Below are 12100 nucleotides of genomic sequence, written 5' to 3'. Positions count from 1 at the left end.
GCTTCCAACTGGGCAGTGCTTACTTTGGCACTTGTGATGCTTCGGCCGCACGGTTTTGGCTCATGCCAAACACGTTTACCCACCGCTACACTTGCAGAAAAAAACTGTACACATAAGAATCTTATAGATTCAAATACTATCTACTTCTTTTGGAATTTTAATTAGCTGTTATAATCATTTAAAGTTCAGATTTTTAGAAAATTAAATCAATCATTCCACTTTGAAATCATTTGAAATGGATGGCGAAAAACCGACCGAAAATTACAAACCAAACTAAGTTTACAGTTTTTTAGAGAATTGAGCCACGACCATTTAGAAGTATGCCACTTTGAAATCGGATGTCTGCAAGAAAAGTTATGGGCTCAAAAATGCACTTTGTTGACCCTTTTTTTGCAAAGTCATTTTTTGGAAATTTGGAAAGGGGTTAGCATTAAAAAAATGACGAAAAACCGACCCAAAATTACAAGCCAAACTGAATATACAGTTTTTTAGAGAATTAAGCCACGATCATTTTGAGGTATGCCACTTCGAAATCGAATGTATGCAAGAAAAGTTATGGCCTTAGAAGTGCAGGTTTTAGGTCACTTTTCTGCAAGGCCATTTTTTAAAAATTTGGAAAGGGGTAACACTGTAAAAATGATGAAAAATCGACCCAAAATTGCAAACCAAACTGAGTATACAGTTTTTTAGAGAATTAAACCAGAATCATTTAGATGTGAGCCACTTTGGAATCGGATGTCTGTAAGAAAAGTTATGGGCTTAGAAGTGCAGGTTTTAGGTCACTTTTCGGAAGGCCATTTTTCGAAAATTTGGAAAGGGGTAACACTGTAAAAATGATGAAAAATCGACCCAAAATTGCAAACCAAACTGAGTATACAGTTTTTTAAAGAATTAAACCACAATCATTTAGATGTATGTCACTTTGGAATCGGATGCATGTAAGAAAAGTTATGGGCTTAGAAGTGCAGGTTTTAGGACACTTTTCTGCAAAGCCATTTTTCGAAAATTTGGAAAGGGGTAAAAATGATGAAAAATCGACCCAATATTACAAAACAAACTGAAAATGCAGTTTTTTAGAGAATTAAACCACAATCATTTAGAAGTATTCCACTTTGAAATTGGATTTCTGTAATAAAAGTTATGCGCTTAGAAGTGCAGGTTTTAGGTCACTTTTCTTATAGTTATAAAAATTGTCTATTTTTCTTGAGTTCTTTTTACAGTTGTTTTCGGCACCTGCACTATTAATAGTAACCAAACTAAATAAAAAACTCTAAATAAAAAGAGTTACTTATCAAGAAACACTCACATTTTAAGGCACTCCCTTTTAACTCCACATTTTCTGGCAGTGCAACCAAACAGACAAAACCGACACCCGCATTTCGAACGCCACTCACTCTTGGCCACTGCCCACTTTGAGCCATTCACCCATTTCTTGTGCGAACAGCAAGTGGGGGATTGGCGAAGGGGAAACCTTTGCCCACCTTTCAGTGGTAATTACTCCATTTAAAGGTGTTCCCCTTTCGCCAACCAGCCCCACCCACCTGGAGCCAATCAGCTGACGACCGCTCGCCATGTGCATAAATTAACAATGCCAAAATGTGTGTCAACCGACATTCCTAATCAAATTCAAATTCAATATGCATTTTGTTTCAACTCACCAAGGTGTGTGTAGAACCCCCGGCGGGATGGAAGAAATTTTGGATGGCGGAGGGTCGGGGTAGCCGAAAGAACAAGAAGAAACTCGAAAGTTGATTGTATCCACCTGGAATAGACAATAAAATGGGCAAACTAAATGACCGAACACCTCACTGAAGAGCACGTGAAGAAAGGTAGAGAAGGGAAACAAAATGTACAACAAAATAATCAGAAATCGAAATGGTTTAACAATCGTTGTGTCACTAAATACCCTTAATTCTAAATTAAATTTAATAAAGGTTTTTTATATAATAATAATAAGTAGCAGTAGTAACGTTTTCAACAGAGAATACAAGTTTGAATTGTGTTATTCGTACATAAAATTTAAAGAATGTCATTTTATTTCAATTTATTAAAAATTTATAATTTACTGCACTGTTTTTACCTAATTTATATTCCATATTTTAGGAGTGACAAAAGCCAAACTGCCTTCTTCAAGAGTATTAAATGTAGTATGCAGTCGATGGAAATATTTAATGAATACTGAATGAGAACGAGAGTGCACACAGAACGAGCATTTGTAGAGGAGTCGAATATTAAAATGGCTCACAGGTTGAACTTGGCTACAAAGTGAGGAAAAGGAGGGTGCGGGGGACAACCAGTTTGCTGCATTTTAGATGATTTTGGAAACACTTTTTTCTCTAAGGTCTTGGGTGTAGCGTTTTTTACTAGAGTTTATTGATTTTAATATGAAATTAGCGAGGCGTGGAGAATGAAAGAAAATGATATAAAAAGGGCAGACAGAAGTTAGTAAATACATAAGAAAAAGCAAAGAAGGAAAAGTTGGGTTTAAGAAACTCTAGTCTAATAATGATCAAAATTAAGATAGCCAGCAGGTTAACGCTGCGTCATAATTACCTGGATCTCTGTCACTGATATGGAAATTTATTTTAGGGCTATGCTAATGTGGGTTAAAGTTAGATGAACTCCAGGTGTAAAAATAAATGGAAAATAGCAGGAGGCAAATGAACTCTTATGTATTTAAAATACTCAAACATCACCACGAGCCAAACTGCATTAGAAAATTAAACCAAGCATAATAAAAACACTTTGTATCATTAAATAATACATTTGTTTATAAATAACATTGTTTTAATCAATTTAAATATTTAAAAATAAATTTGGCTTTTGGCCTGCCGCAAAACTAATGAGCTAACAACCGTTTTTAGTATGTATTAATAAGCTTGCATAAAATAAATAATTTGCACGATAAATTTGGCAACGCTAAAAGCTTAAATATTCAATTAGATAAATTATGCAATGGCTGCATGCAAATACATATTGTTTGTAACATGGTTAACGGGTCTCCCTCACACTCTATTATTATTTATTATTTTTGTTTTGATTTCTTTCTTTTGGCCACGCCATATTTGGTCAAAATGACAACAAAGGAAAAGACTCGGAACTCCGGCATTATAAATTAGGCATGACAATTCAGGGAATCGCAAACGGAGTTGTCAGCATATAAATATGCTGAAGGAGGGAAATAATAGAGAGATAAAATCGCGAGTGAAACCATTTTAAGAGACCCAAACCGGAGACCCTGAAGAAACACTTTCGTTTGTAAGTCATTAAAATCATAATGACAGCATTATTATCATTATAATCATCGCAGCATGGCCATAAATCATGCAATTTCTGGCTTTTGAACTTCAATGGCATCACCCCATTTCTCGCGGCCTAAGTGAATTTTAATTGTACATTACCGATGGCGTAAACTGCAATTTAATTGCTCCGCGAATATCACCCACTAAACTGCTAATGACAATTGAATTTTATTAAACTGACATTGTGTTAGTTTCAAGCTAAGAGTTGAAAGTGGCAAATTTCCTAAAATAATTGGAATAATAGTGTACATTTTATATTTATAGGATTAAAGTATGTTGTATTGAGTTTTTTATACTAAGTCCGAATTAAATAAAAAGGGTCTTACATTCAGAACATAAAAATATGGTAATAGACACATTTTTAGAGACACTTTTCGGGTAGTTAAGTTGCTTATCTCCACTTCAATCCATTGTCAATGCACTTTTCCCTGGGTTCAATGCCTTCGGCACGTTCTCCACTCATAATCCATTTGAGTTTATTCTTACATTCGCCTAGCCGCAGGTACAAAAAAGAAATGGTTATACCCAGTGCACTCAAATTAAATTTCGTGGCGTTGTAAGCCCCCTGGGGAATAGACCGTGTTCAGCTGGCCAGAAGTTGACAATTTTTTTATTGCCATTTTTTTCCCTTTATTATTGTGCTGTTTTTGTTTTTCTAAGCCCTATGGAGGTTTCTCTGTTTCGCTGAAAAAGGTGAAATAAAGCCACGAGACTTTTTGTTTGGCTTTGATTAAAGTGCTTATTGGATTTTCCTAAAAAAGAAAAAAATTTTTTTTTCTCTTTGTTTGTTTACGTTTTTATCAGAAAATTGTGAACAAAAACTGCAAACTGGCTTTCTAGAATAATGAAAGAATAAAGTTTCAAAAATCTCTTTGCCAAGATATGGTCCTTTTTTTAATATTCTGACAAAAAAACTAAATTTTCGTTTACTTTAAAAACAAAATCAAATGCTTTAAGAGACTGCAATTGTTTTTATTTAAGCATTGGCTGGAGTATTCAAATTTATTTGGTAGCAAACAATATTAAATTGATTCTAAAAAAATTGTTTTCGTGTTTTTAACATTTTTTTTGTTAATTGCCTTCAACTTTTATAATATTTCTACCTTTTGCTGCAATTGCTGACTCATGTTATTGTTTTCAGTTCAACCATTGTCTTTTTCCATCTTTTGTTTGAGCTATTGCATTTAGTCTCCAATCCAAAAAAGGTTGAAATATATCTGCAAGCGGCAAGCATAGTCGTTGATGATTTATGCTCGCACGAATGTTTTCGGTCTGCGATATGAATATTAATATGGCACGGATAATGTTTATGCGCTGCAAGTTTTGCGAATTCATTACAAAAGCGTAATAAATAAATTTTATTTTCAAACTTTTATATGAAAAAGGATAGCAAAAACCCAACATTGTATTTCATCTTTTAAATTCTTAATTAATTCCTAATGTTATAAACTTACTTGTTTAAGCCTTTAAAAATAAAATATAAATATAAAAAAAACTTTAAAAAGGTTTACGATTTTCTTAATCTTTATTAGTTTGGGAAACAAAAGATGGTAAAAACTCTCAAATAAATTCCCTAAGCTTATATTTAACTCTATTCCCGTTATGGCTTGCGCATAAACGGACTGCATTTCCGTTGGCTTAAAGCAGATGAAGAAGATGTTTGCCGGGGAGTGAGACAAAAAGGTGGCCCCAACGCCAAATCGTGTTTGCACGCGCGCCTTATGCAATTGCCCCAGCTCGTTGTATTCGCTTCAAGTGAGTCTTGGCCAACTTGGTCGGTCGGTGCTGGTGACGCTTTTGATTTACGTAAAGAGATGTGGTTTTTTTCGCTTCTGCCATTTTGGCCACTGCATCTTTGACGACCTTGACGACCGACACCAGATTGTGCAAACGAACCAAACGCCAAACGCCTTCTAACTATGCCACCATGAAAAACAGCAAAACTAAAAGCCAGAGATAAAGTTAAAGAAAAAATGCCAAAGGAGAGGACCCAAAAAAGAAAAGGCAAAGTCCAAGCTCAGCTGGGACCTCATTTAACCATTGCACATTGGTTTCTCTGTTCAAGCAGAGTAGAATATAATCTTTAACCAAACAAAACCATAAAATGTAGCTTAAAACTGTAGACTTATGGGCTTTAATTGTCAGTATTCTAGATTGTATTTAAAATAACTGTTAAAAAAAACTTCAAAACTAAATTTTTGATTCCCCAAAGTAACAAGAATAATTTAGACAAATAATAGAATCAGCATTTTGTTTTAGCTTAGATGTTTGATTTATTGAGTACTTCATAATGTTAGGTTATATATCTTCATTTTAAATCATTTTCTGGGTACGAAATTGTATTTGCTTTTATTATAAATTTAGGACCAGTGTGCATTAACTGAATGGACTGATGGCCACAATGAACTTGAGGGCTAAGGCCGCCAAATGAATGAAGCCGGTAACTTTATGGGCCTCTTTTGTTGGACCCCGAGTTGAAGTTGAAGACGCGGACTTAGGCTGCGGCTTTTCATAAGCCTTTTGTCCGGCAAATCGGTTGCAACAACGTGCAGCAATTACAGCTGCAAACACAAATAAACGCAAAGTAAGCGAGGCAAATTGTTATCAGGCAACCAAACTCATTGGACCATTCAGATTTAGTCTGCATGACATTGAATGTTTTTTGAGGTTACTGGGATTGTTATTATTGAAGTGGTTGAGCCGGAAAGGTGAGGGAGAAGATTGTAATTAAAGTGTGGAATACACTTCAACCGAAACGGTTTTCATGATTTATTAATCCTCTACTTAATAAATTAAGACTATTTCTGTTCCAACATTTCAATTTAAATTGCTAAAAAAAAATAAAATAATAATATTTCTTCATTATAATATGTACATCCAACATATATATAACATTTTGCCATTTATTCATTTAAATAAGTTCCATTATCTCGAAAATGAGTAACGAAATCTGCCCTCACATATCAAGTATACGTACCTCAAAATCACGTATACGTAAATAAATTATTTTTCTATAATTGAAGCTGCATTGGTTTACCTTACACGTAGCTAAAATAATTTACAATTGAAATCTTTGCTTTGAGATATTATATATACCCCTTATCATTTGCAGTTATTTCCCAATTTCTCCTAAACTTTGATGCATTACTATTTCATGTGTTATTTTAACTATTTAACTGTGTTAAGTGCCCCAAAGTATCGGAAACGGAGGAATGCCTTTTAAATAATTAGAGCTGCTATTATCATTTTGATTATTATAATACCGATTATTGTTACGGTGGCTGATATGATTTATCAAAAGCCGAAATTAATTATGCCGCTGCTGTTGCCAATTGAATTAAATGCCTGCCGCGCAATGATTGTTCATGGCGATTGCTCCCCGAAATCCCCACTGCCCCGCCCCCTTTGGCGTTCGTTTTGCGCCTCAATTAACGGCAGCAAAAGCAACAACGAAACAGCAACGGAAAAGCCAGAGGAGCAACAACAACAACAACAACAACAACAACAACAACAACAACAACAACATCATTGGGAAATGGCCAGGCCAGGGAAAAGCAATTTTTTGGGAGTGAGTGTGTGTGAAGATAGCCAGGCGTCGTAAATTTTGTACAATTTGAACTCGAAAGTCGTTAAATGTAACACAGGCCACAACCAGGGAGGGGATGCAAGGCGGGGGGAAGGGATAGACAGGCAGCTGGTTTCTGGTGGTACACTGAAAGAAAATACACTAAATATGATTTATTTTGTATTTTATTTTTAGAGGTCAACATGCCAACTTTTCATTTATCTTTCATCGATCGACAGAGTATACTGACAATTTTAAAGTACCTCTTATCAAAGTTAAAGAGGAGATAAAATACTTACATTTTATATACTTTAAAAATACTTCTTGCTATTATTACCAGACAACTATTTTAAAAAATACAATTAAAAAGGTATCCTTTACAATACAAGCAAATATAACTGATTGTTTTCAGTGCACACGCACACCCCCTTCAGTTGTAATGTGTTGGAGGGTGCAGAAAACATGAAAGCCAAACGTGAGAAATTGGGTCACTGGAGAAGGGGGCGGAGAAAGTGGTGGGCGTGCCATGGGAACCTGAGAAGAAGGGGTGGGGCCTTTAGGGGGGCAATAGAAATTGCTTGCAATTGGATACTGCAGGACAGCCGAATGTATGCTGGATGCGAGCTGGCGAGGATCGGGAAAAGGGTAAATGCAATGCGTGGCCTCTGCCTTTGGATAAGTGAATTGCCAGGGTTTCCCCCATTTCCCCATTTCCACCATTTCCCCAGCAACCAGCTACCTCTTTCCCATTCAAAGGCGTTTTAAGTGTGATAAGTAAATTTACCTTTGTGTTTGTTTTGGGTCAACTGGATGAAATTTCAGAACTGAAAATTAATTTCAGGCTAGGTCAATTGCAATCTATCTGAATTTGCTATGGATTTAATTTAGAGTTTTTCGTTGACTTAAAATGTATTTCAAAAGGTCCTTAAAAAAAGTTAAAACCTTGAAAGAATAGTAACCAGCCACAAATTGGGCACTAAAAAGTGCCACAAACAACAAGGTATCCTTAAACAAATAATGTGTCAAAGATATTAAATATTTATGACCGTAATTAATGCAACACTTTCTTATCACTTGTGGTATTTTTTGCTTGCAAGCATTTCCTTTCCGCTTCACTAATTTGCCATCATAAAAATGCAGCGAATTTGAATAAAAACACAACAACTTTGTGGGGGGAAAAGCACGCGATAGGTAAATGTGTGAAGCAGACCGCAAGCGAATGCCAGCGGGCAGTGCAAATACACCATTCGCCAACCCCATTTTCCACCGCAGCCCACGATTTTCTTTTTTGGCGCAAACGGAATGGGAGAAGAAAAGCGAAAAGCGAGCGAAAATGTTTGCATTTTGTTCCACTAAGTTTTGTTTGCGCTTGAGATAGCGGCTGGCTGGGGAATCCCCTACTTTTCCGACTTTTCATCTTCGCCCTCGTTTAGCCGCATTTTTAGTGCATTACTTTTGCAGTTATCACGTATCACGTATGGGAGTTTTTCCGCTGGTGAGCCTGTGTGTGTGTGTGTGTGTGTGTGCCGAGGATTTATTGTTTTCTACGTGCATTCTAAGCAGAAATTTAAGCGAAGCAAATCATTTCGGATACAAGGCACCTCCTCCAGCTCAAAAAATAGAAAAAAGATGCTCGTGTGGGAGCCGAAGGAAACTCTCGCCCGCTCAAGTGGCTATTTATCCTTATTTCACTGGAAAGGCGCACTAAAAATGTATATAAAAATTCCTTTTCGGCTTAAGTAGCTGAAAGCTTTGAAGAAGTGCAACGTGGAAGGACCATTCAAGGCTATTTATGGATGATTTTTCAGGGGCCCTTTCACATACGTTATGCTGAAAGGGGTGAGATTCCTTCGAACTTAAAAATAGTTTTATGGCTTAATAAAACATGCCAAGATTTAAGACTTTCGCAGAGGTAGCTACAAAAATTCTTACATTATAATACTCTTGTGCAAAGCTCGTCCAACTCCAGGCAATTTCAACTGAAAAAAAAATAAGTTTTTAGATTATGTTGCATTTATAGACAAACCAACGTCAAAGAAACCTCAATTTTCCATTGACCAGCTTATTTTCTATAGATTTCTCTATATACTTCTCTTAATTGAAGTCAGAAGCGCTGACTTTATATAATAACCTTTTACCTGTATAAACGTTCCCAACCATAACCTTTTAACTTACATTTTTTCTTTTTTATTTAAATATAAATATTAATATTGCTTTTGCCATTCAAGCACTATTCCTTTCAGAAACTTCCCCACTAACTTGATTGGCTTTCCTTTGATGTCCTATCAACTAATAAAATAGGGCCGCAAAGCTGGACTCAAAAAAAGGAAAGTTTGAATAATATTTAATAAGCTCCTTTGACAAGCCAAATTGAACTTTAATTAATTTATTTGGTTAACAAAGGAAAAATGTTCAGCTAATAAATTCGAGCCGAAATAAAACCCCTGGTCAGTGTCAAAGTCCAAGTCGAAAATATGTCATATTCGTACGGCGACCAAAGCTGGCATAATTTATGAGAACATTTTTGCTCCTTTTCCCAAACGCTTACAAGAATTTGCAAAGGTTGAGTTGGGTGTTTGCTGGGTCTCAGGTGATGTATTGTATTTCACTGATTTATTGCTTTATTTATGCCCAGACAGAAGGCGATTTGTGTCACAGACGGACCTCAAATGGCCATGGCAACAGCGAAAATAAATAATATTAATAAAATTGTTCAGCATTTGATTAAATTGTAGACGGGCAGTCATATAAGTGCCTAGTATATGTATTACAAAATAAATTAGTTCTCATGTTCTGTTGAGGTATTTCCAATACTTGTTATTTCATTCCAAAAATTCTTTGCTAAATATTTAGCTTGCGAAATAAAGTTTACTACATAAGTTGATGTTTATATATAATTTATTGAATTTTAATTATTTAAACAGATTGTTGTAATAATACTTTATTCCATGATGAAATATGTATTTTTAGAATGAATCCATATATTTCCGATTTACCCTTACCAAAACTGTCTTTAAATTGGGTCGGCTTATTTATGGAAATGCACAAAAATACCTCTGAAAGTAGGGCAATCTTAGTCCAAGATGGGTTGCTACTCAAACCCAAAGGAGAGTCACCTCAAGCCCTCTTTATTTTCTACTTTTTACGTGATGCTGGCATTGTGCAAGTCTCCATTTCCTCCATTTTCCCAACTGCCTGCTAAAGAGACTTGGGAAAGGGTCTTGAATAATGACCCTGGCGGTTGGTATGTGGTCGTCCTCCGAGCTCACTTCACTTGCAGGAATTCTTTTCGTTATCCTATCCATACCTACCTCCCCCACTCCCCCTGCTTATACGGGTTGACCGCAAATTATGCACGTGGGAGGCCCAGAGCGGCCCAAACAATTGCACAGTCGTCCTTGAACCCGGGGCCTCCTAGCTGAGACATTTTATTTGTTTGCGATGCGCACGCACCCACAGACACGCGGATGAAATTGATGTCCTTGCAGGGCCATATAATACGGCCAGGATCGTTTAACGGCTACGTGTTTGAGTTGGCTGCCCCTCAAGTGTCAATCCAATGGGTGGCAAAAGGCTTTCAGAAAATATAAAAAAAATCATTCAAAAAGATACCGAGGCAAACAAAAATCTTTGAATATATATATATAATAACCTATTATAAAAATACAAGACTTAGCTAACAATGTCTGGCTTTCAACTATAAAAAACAAATACTGATGGCTAAAACCTGTTTTTTTTAATTTCAAAGTATTTGTATTATTTGTTTGCCAATATTTATAAGGCCTATAAAAAAATAACATAGTTTTTTTTTATTTTAACCCACTATAAACAAAGTCGAACAGAATTCCATTTTACCAAAAACTTTGAATAGAACCGCAGAGTATAAAGAAAATCTATAAAACAAGCAATGGAAAAAGGTCACGCACTCAGTGCTTTTCAGTGTTCGTCCTTTCCGTTTGTTTGCCTTAGAAACTGGAGATGCTTTAAAATTCACCATGGATATTGAATTGCACTTTTCGAATGCGGCTGCGTATATGGTATATTCTTTAAACACAATTAATTTTCCTGTCTGTGCCACAAATGAAATCGAAGCCCCGAAATATGCGGTCAAAGTTCATGCAGAATGATAGTTAATTGCGTTCGTGACAAATTGGTTTGGGGCCAAAAGCCCGGCCAAACCATCAATACAATGTCCGAATTTCATTTTGGTTCTGGTCACCGAAAATTCAAATTTTGCATATGAAATTAAACAAGAAATGTTTTCCATATGCAAATTTGGGTGAGTGTTTTCTAAACACCACAGTTCGTTTAAAAACTTGTGTGTAGAGGGATCATTTTTGGTAAAAATAAACTAATAATATTTGGTTTTTAACTATGTTGTTTAACAATATTTTTGATTTTAATAAATGTTGGTTGCATTCTAAATTGTATATTGGAAATTCTTTAAATTTGATTTATATCTATTTTTAAAAATCCTGATTTAATTACATAAAAAAATATGTGTTTTTAAAAATTAAATGTCATTACTTATGCGACACACTGTTCAGGAAATCCGCAGAAACAAGCAAATTTCCTCGACAGGAAACAATTCGGCTTGAACCCAAAATTTCAATAAATACATTTCCATCTCCATATTTGTGAAATGTGTAATTTGCATAACATTTTCTAGTACAACAAGCGGAAAAATATATTTTTGCCAGGGCGGGAGAAATGCAAACACGTGTCCTTCATTTCATGCGGAAATTTAAAGTTGAAGTTGATTCTATCGCACGAGCAATTAAAGTTTCTGCTCGTTGAATTATGTACAATTCATTTTGCGAGAACGTTGTCCTGTCAGTGGTGATACGCAAGGGGGTTATGGGGAGGGGGCCGGCTGTGGGCGTGGCACCAGGAAAATGAAATAAACATTTTCATAGCAACAGGCAGCGACGTAAAGTTTGAAACGCATAAAATGCTGACCAAGTTATGATGTGCCAGCGGAATTTTGTGTTAGCGAAAATGTTCACCCAACTTTTTTGCGATTCCTCGTGAACTATTTAAAAATAAAGTGCTTCAGCAAATTACCTAAATCAAGCTTAAAACATATTTGGAATTTAATACTTTGCAAATTGTAACTTTTTTATTGGCTTAGTGAAAGTAAATTATTTAAATTTAATATTTTAATTGAAAGTTGCCCTTCGAAGTCCTATATCTTTAAAAGTAAATCCTGTAATTTTGTTGATTTTATTTTTGC

The sequence above is a fragment of the Drosophila rhopaloa genome, unplaced genomic scaffold (genome assembly GCF_018152115.1).
Source record: "Drosophila rhopaloa isolate 14029-0021.01 unplaced genomic scaffold, ASM1815211v1 contig_2, whole genome shotgun sequence".
Lineage (NCBI taxonomy): Eukaryota > Metazoa > Arthropoda > Insecta > Diptera > Drosophilidae > Drosophila > Drosophila rhopaloa.
Note: the sequence above shows the minus strand (reverse complement) of the source record.